We start from the raw sequence: 7,500 nt of genomic DNA, 5'->3' as shown, positions 1-7,500 counted from the left end.
ACACTGTGCTCTTGTGCTGCTTTCACACCTTTGCAAATTCATTTCAAATATTTGGATCTGGATTTTTCCGACACGTTGATCCCAGAGTAGACGGTCGACCCGGTGCAGTGCAGCGTTTAAAAGATGCTAATCCTGAAACTGAGGACGTTTAAAGGCGCAGTGCTAAAGATTAGATCACGGTGTCGCCGCCTCACGGGAGTCCGGCTGCAAATGCTCCAAAACTGAGCACATTTCAACTTCATGTTTTTTGGCTACTAATTTAAAAGGGGCGACTGTGGCTCAATGGGAGAGTGGGTCGTCCTCCATTCGAGAGATTGGCGGTTCAATCCCCACCTCCCCCGGTCCACATGTTGAAGTGTCCTTTGGCAAGACACTGAACCCCGAATTGCTCCCCGTGCTGCACATGGGTGTGTGAATGTGTGTGTGAATGGTCAGATTAGATGGTCTGTAGACGTCCATCACCATCAGGGTGAATGTGACGAACACTGTGAACGCTCCGTGAGTAGAAGAAGACTAGAAGGTCGCTTTTTAAGAACAAGTCCATTTACCAAAAAAGGATCCCGTGTTCTACAGAACTTTTTCTCTGAGCCGCTGATAGAGAACTTGAGACGGGTCTTTATGTCTTGAAGCCGTTGGCTCAGCGCGCGTGTGTGTGTGTGTGTGTGTGTGGGGGGGGCAGCATCCCTCCATCTAAGCAGAACTGTGTGTCTGTGGAGAAGTGAGGCAAATGTGTTGTTCACCAAGTGTCAGATGTGGGTCACCACCAGCAGCGAGCGGGGCTCGGGGCCAAAGCCCCGCACATAACCGGAGATAAGGTGTTGAAAACATTGTTGGTTGTGTGTTGGTGAGATTGGACTTAAGCGAGGGTTTATGTCTCACACAGAGGCCGATCTAATCTTATCCAGGGACGGGCGGGACGATACGGGTATGTTCCTGTATGATTCAGGCATTGAACCTTTAGATGACGGGTCAAAGAAAGGAAGGGATCTGTCGGGTCGATGTCTGGTTTTGAGGGAAAGCGAGGGAGGTGAGAGCGAATGCACCGTACTCTCCGGACTATAAGTCTAAGAAATGCACAATGAAGAAGAAAAACCCAGGTATGAGTCCCACTGTGCCTCCGTCACAGGTTAGAGCGCCCTCCCACTGTGCGTCTGTCACAGGTTAGAGCGCCCTCCCACTGTGCCTCCGTCACAGGTTAGGGCGCCCTCCCACTGTGCGTGCGTCCCGTTGCCCCGTGCTTTAGGGTCCTTGTCCCCCCCCTCCAGGCCCGTTTGTACTCACACTACCTGGGCCTCGGAGAATGCTTCTTGCTGCCTATACGTCATCACGCCGTAACACGTCACACGCATTGATGACGTCATGGCGATGCGTGGCTTTGTTTCCAGATCTTTCCGTAGACCTCGGAGTTTTTGTGCGTCTTGTCGACTGTTTTTGAATCTTTTCATCGACCAAATCTGCAGTAAACACTCCACCTCCGCATCACACCAACGTGAACCTTTTCACCGCCATTGTTTGAAATGTCCGCGCATGGTCCCTCCTTGTAGGCCTGGAGGGGGGGACAAGGGACCCTTAAGCACGGGGTACGGGACTGAGGCACAGTGGGAGGGCGCCCTGAGGCCAAAGATCTTCCCAAACTGGACCCATGTCTTAAAGGTGTGACGCACCCCGGGGTTGCTGTGCGTCCACCTCTGCAGGACTGGAGGTTTGAATCCCGTCTCAGACTCATTTTCTGCAGGAAATCCCTATCATCACGTGTGTGTGTGTGTGTGTGTGTGTGTGTGTGTGTGTGTGTGTGTGTGTGTGTGTGTGTGTGTGTGTGTGTGTGTGTGTGTGTGTGTGTGTGTGTGTGTGTGTGTGTGTGTGTGTGTGTGTGTGTGTGTGTGTGTGTGTGTGTGTGTGTGTGTGTGTGTGTGTGTGTGTGTGTGTGTGTGTGTGTGTGTGTGCGTGCCGTGCGTGTGCTTGTGTGTGTGTGTCCTCACTGAACCTCCTTAAAGCTTCTCTGAAAAATCAACTTTTGGGAGCAAATGAAAAACTTCTCGCTCTTCGTCCTGATGGCGGCGAGGCTGACGGCGGCGAGGCTGACGGCGGCGAGGCTGCCAGCGCCGCTTAACTTCCCCTCTCTGAGCGTTAGCAGCTAATCCTCCAGATGGAGCGCTGTGCCGGCGCCCACATGGAGGGATTCCCAGGTTAACGCGTCTGAACACGACCCAAAACGTGGAGCCAGCAGACAGCGCACACAGGTGGGAGGCTTTACTGCGCCCTCGCCTCAGACGCCTCAGGGGAGGGTGTGTGGGTGTGTGTGTGTGTGTGTATGTGTGTGTGTGTGTGTGTGTGTGTGTGTGTGTGTGTGTGTGTGTGTGTGTGTGTGTGTGTGTGTGTGTGTGTGTGTGTGTGTGTGTGTGTGTGTGTGTGTGTGTGTGTGTGTGTGTGTGTGTGTGTGTGTGTGTGTGTGTTTGTTTTCTGGTTAAACAGAAAGAAGTGATCGACTGTTCCATCTCAGCGTCTCCGCGCCTGTTCTCTGTCTGTGAGCGGCGCCGTCAGGCTGCAGATCTGACAGGAGGAACCCTCAGACATGGATCAGTGGAGCTGAAGAGAAGCAGGTTCGATCTGATGCGTGTCAGGTGTGAAGCGTCCTGCAGGCAGCGCCGGACGCCTCCGCGTCGCTCTGCACTCAGGTGTGAGTGTGACGCTGAGCTGGTTCACATGATCAAAGGGTTCCCAGGAGTGTGAACGGAGGCTGTTTATGTTCAAGACCTCAAATCAACTTCATCTTCAGCCTCTTGTCCCCGTCGGGGTCTCGGGGGCTGGAGTCGATCCCAGCTGACATCAGGGGGGCGTGAGGCGGGGTCCACCCTGGACAGGACGCCAGTCTATCACAGGACACATAGAGACGAACAGAGACAGACAACCATTCACACCTACGGGTGATTTAGAGTCATCAATGAACCCAACACCTGCACGTCTTTGGACTGTGGGAGGAAACCGGAGAACCCGGAGAAAACCCACGCAGACACGGGGACAACATGCAAACTCCACACAGAAGGGCCCCAGCCGGGATTCAAACCAGGAACCCTCTCGCTGTGAGGCGACAGTGCTAACCACCAGATCACCGTGTCGCCCCCTACCTCAAACTATCGACACAGGAAATATGAATGCATGGTTAAAAATGATCTGATACATCAGCAATAGTCCTTTTCACACACACACACACACACACACACACACACACACACACACACACCTGCAGAGCCCGGTATTCAAAACAATAATCAGAAGCAGATCAAGTTTTCTGATCGATTCAAACTCAGTAGACAGATCTGATCCCCGAGAGAGGATTACCCGTGTGTGTGTGTGTGTGTGTGTGTGTGTGTGTGTGTGTGTGTGTGTGTGTGTGTGTGTGTGTGTGTGTGTGTGTGTGTGTGTGTGTGTGTGTGTGTGTGTGTGTGTGTGTGTGTGTGTGTGTGTGTGTGTGTGTGTGTGTGTCCTCAGATCTCTGTAAATCAGATTTCCTGCAGGTTTAGACCGAGCGTCGCCGTCTCATCCGTCTCATCCCTCCGTCCGTCCTTCAGTCTTAACGCGTCCGTCTGTCTGCCCCCCCCCCCCCTCCCTCATCCTTCTGTCCCTCGTCCTCCCAGACTCTCTCCCTCTATCCCTCGGTTGCCACGGCAGCCACGGTGTCCCAGCATGCTCGGCGGGGGGATCAGACTGCTCAGCGGCTGCTCGTCTCAAGGATACGGTTATCAAAGATGGCGTCTGATCAGGGCAAACCATCCAACTCCAGCACACAAGCACCAGTGGTGCTGAGGGTTTGGAGACGAGCCTCGGCGCTCCACGGTCGCCCGTGTCCACAGACTGCGAGCGTTTGAAGATGCGCTCATATTTAACATCAGCGTCGTCCAACACGGTCCAACGCTGCAGCAGCTCGTCTTTAGTTTTTCACATGATTTTGATTTAGAAGCGTTTCATGGTTCAGAACTTTCTGTGATTAGAACCGAACAGGGAGTCGTTTCTATGCAGATGATGCACGTCGGGTCTGGTCTGGTCGGGTCTGGTGTGGTGGGTCGGGTCTGGTCTGGTGTGGTGGGTCGGGTCTGGTCTGGTCTGGTGTGGTCTGGTGTGGTCTGGTGTGGTCTGGTGTGGTCTGGTCTGGTCTGGTCTGGTCTGGTGTGGTCTGGTCTGCTGTGGTCTGGTCTGGTCTGGTCTGGTCTGGTCTGGTGTGGTCTGGGTCCCGTGTGGTCTGGTCGTGTCTGGTCTGGTCTGGTGTGGTCTGGTCTGGTCGGGTCTGGTCTGGTGTGGTCTGGTCTGGTCTGGTCTGGTGTGGTCTGGTCTGGTCTGGTGTGGTCTGGTCTGGTCTGGTCTGGTGTGGTCTGGTCTGGTCTGGTCTGGTCTGGTCTGGTCTGTATTTCAGTTGAAAGGAGCTCCAAGTTTCAACTCGTGTCGTCACAGATCTTTGTTCTGCAGTGTGTGTGTGTGTGTGTGTGTGTGTGTGTGTGTGTGTGTGTGTGTGTGTGTGTGTGTCTGTGTGTGTGTGTGTCTGTCTGTGTGTGTGTGCTCAGGTGTCGGTCCTGCTCCGTGTGACGGATCAGTTGGACTCTGAGCCGCTGCTGACGTCGTCTCTTCTGATTCTGCATCAAGAGCTGCAGCAAGAAAGACACGTCAACACACTGCCACATAATACAGTGTGTGTGTGTGTGTGTGTGTGTGTGTGTGTGTGTGTGTGTGTGTGTGTGTGTGTTGTGTGTGTGTGTGTGTGTGTGTGTGTGTGTGTGTGTGTGTTGTGTGTGTGTGTGTGTGTGTGTGTGTGTGTGTGTGTGTGTGTGTGTGTGTGGGTGTCTGTGTGAGAGTGAGTGTGTGTGTGTGTGTGTGTGTGTAGGTGTCTGTGTGAGAGTGAGTGTGTGTGTGTGTGTGAGTGTGTGCTGGTCATGTACAGTCACATGTGTTGGATCAGGCGCTCCGTTTCAGGACCACGGACAGCACCGCCCCTTCACACACTCTTCACCTGATTACACCGTCATGGTTTCACTGTTTCCCAGCACACACACACACACACACACACACACACACACACACACACACACACACACACACACACACACACACACACACACACACACACACACACACAGCGTAGTTAGTGAAGCCAGAGTTTATTAAAGAGTGTGTTACAGCCTACTCACACTGTCCTTTTGGCCGCGGCCAAAACCGGTTTTTCAGCTAAAGTCTAGTACCTTTAAGCAGTGTGAACGACCCGCTCCGCGCTCAACTGCAGCCAGCAGGACGTCCACGGCCCGCTTGAAAGAGGTGGGCTTTAGCGGAGCCGTTTGCACATGTACGAGCACGAGCGTGCGCACGTGTACGCGCACGAGCACGAGCCCTACGGCAGTAGCGTTATGTCCGCCTGTTCGGACATGTAAATAGAAGGAGGGACCATGCGCGGACATTTAACAACAACAACAATGGCGGTGAAAGGTTCACGTCGGTGTGGTGCGGAGGTGGAGTGTTTACTGCAGATTTGGTAGATGAAAAGATTCAAAAACAGTCGACAAGACGCACAAAAACTCTGAGGTCTACGGAAAGATTTGTAAACAAAGCCACACACACGCGATCAATGCGTGTGACGTGTTACGGCGTGATGACGTATGGACAGCAAGAAGTATTGGCCGAGGCCCAGGTAGTGTGAGTACAAACGGGGCTGGGGCGCGGGGGGAGAGGGAGGGGGGACAAGTACCCTAAAGTCCGGGTCTCGGTCCGGGAGGATAGTGTGAGCGCGCCCTTAAAGACTTACCTACTGGCCCCTGCACCAGCTCCTCTCATAGTAAAGTCCATTACAGTGGAAGGAGCCCATTGCTGCTTTGTTGTGTGTGTGTGTGTGTGTGTGTGTGTGTGTGTGTGTGTGTGTGTGTGTGTGTGTGTGTGTGTGTGTGTGTGTGTGTGTGTGTGTGTGTGTGTGTGTGTGTGTGTGTGTGTGTGTGTGTGTGTGTGTGTGTGTGTGTGTGTGTGTGTGTGTGTGTGTGTGTGTGTGTGTGTGTGTGTGTGTGTGTGTGTGTGTGTGTAGGGACTCTTCTCCTGCTGCTGCAGAGGTTTGCTGTTATTTTTAGCAGCATTAGTGGTTAAAAAAGACCTTTGAATGCCTTCACCGTGCTGCCCCGAGCTAACCACTGTTAGCCACGTGCTGCTGTTAGCATCTCTCCTGGATTTCTACCTTAATAAAAACTGTCTCCATGGTTACTGAGGATTAAAGGGCAGAAATGGGAGGATTTTGTGCAGGAGTTACACTTTAGTTCAGTGCTCAGTGAAAGAGTGGGTCGTCCTCCATTTGAGAGATCGGCGGTTCGATCCTCAGCTCCCCCGGTCCACATGTTGAAGTGTCCTTGGGCAAGACACGAAGTACAAGACTGCTGACCGTCCATGTTTTAGCTTCATTAGTGTCTTTGTTCTCGATCCTCTCAGCGGAGTCAACACCGTCGGAGCGGACGTGAGTCGTGCCGGACCGTTGTTCGATGCCCCTTTAGTGAATCTGAGGAAGTGAAAACGTTAAATATAACGATAAATCTGATCCAAATGAGCAAAGAGTCATTTTCTCCAAACAGCTGAGTGACTCACGCTGTGGTCAACACACACACACACACACACACACACACACACACACACACACACACACACACACACACACACACACACACACACACACACACACACACACACACACACACACACACACACACACACACACACACAGTGACATCAGCTGATGTGTCTTTGTTAGCGCTGCTGTCGCAGGATCAGCTTGTTAGTCTGAGAGATGTCACCCAGCAGGAAATGTCAAGGTGTGTGTGTGTGTGTGTGTGTGTGTGTGTGTGTGTGTGTGTGTGTGTGTGTGTGTGTGTGTGTGTGTGTGTGTGTGTGTGTGTGTGTGTGTGTGTGTGTGTGTGTGTGTGTGTGTGTGTGTGTGTGTGTGTGTGTGTGTGTGTGTGTGTGTGTGTGTGTGTGTGTGTGTGTGTGTGCGTTGTGCGCGTGCTCGCTCGCTCGATATCTGCTTGTTGTTGTCTCCTGGAGTTGCCTCCTGTAGTTGTCTCCTGGAGTTGTCTCCTGGAGTTGCCTCCTGTAGTTGCCTCCTCTGTCATATTAACATATTTGTGTGTGTTGTTCCAGGGCGTCTGAGGGGGTCCACCCCCGCCTCCTGACTTCCTGGCGAGCGGCGAGCGTTTCCTGTGACGACTCCACGTCACCTGAGCGTCCGGAGGCTCCGCCTGTCCGTCAGCGCAGATTCATCACCGTGAGTACGTGTTTATGTTGACCATCACGCTGTGACATCATCACGCTGTGACGTCATCACGCTGTGACATCATCACGCTGTGACTTCATCACGCTGTGACGTCATCACGCTTTGACGTCATCACGCTGTGACATCATCACGCTATGACATCATCACGCTGTGACATCATCACGCTGTGACGTCATCACCGTGAGTACGTGTTTATGTTGACCATCACGCTTTGA

This window comes from Echiichthys vipera, assembly GCF_963691815.1.
Source record: "Echiichthys vipera genome assembly, contig: SCAFFOLD_80, whole genome shotgun sequence".
Lineage (NCBI taxonomy): Eukaryota > Metazoa > Chordata > Actinopteri > Perciformes > Trachinidae > Echiichthys > Echiichthys vipera.
The sequence above is the reverse complement of the archived record's forward strand: the minus strand, read 5'-3'. Positions refer to the sequence as shown.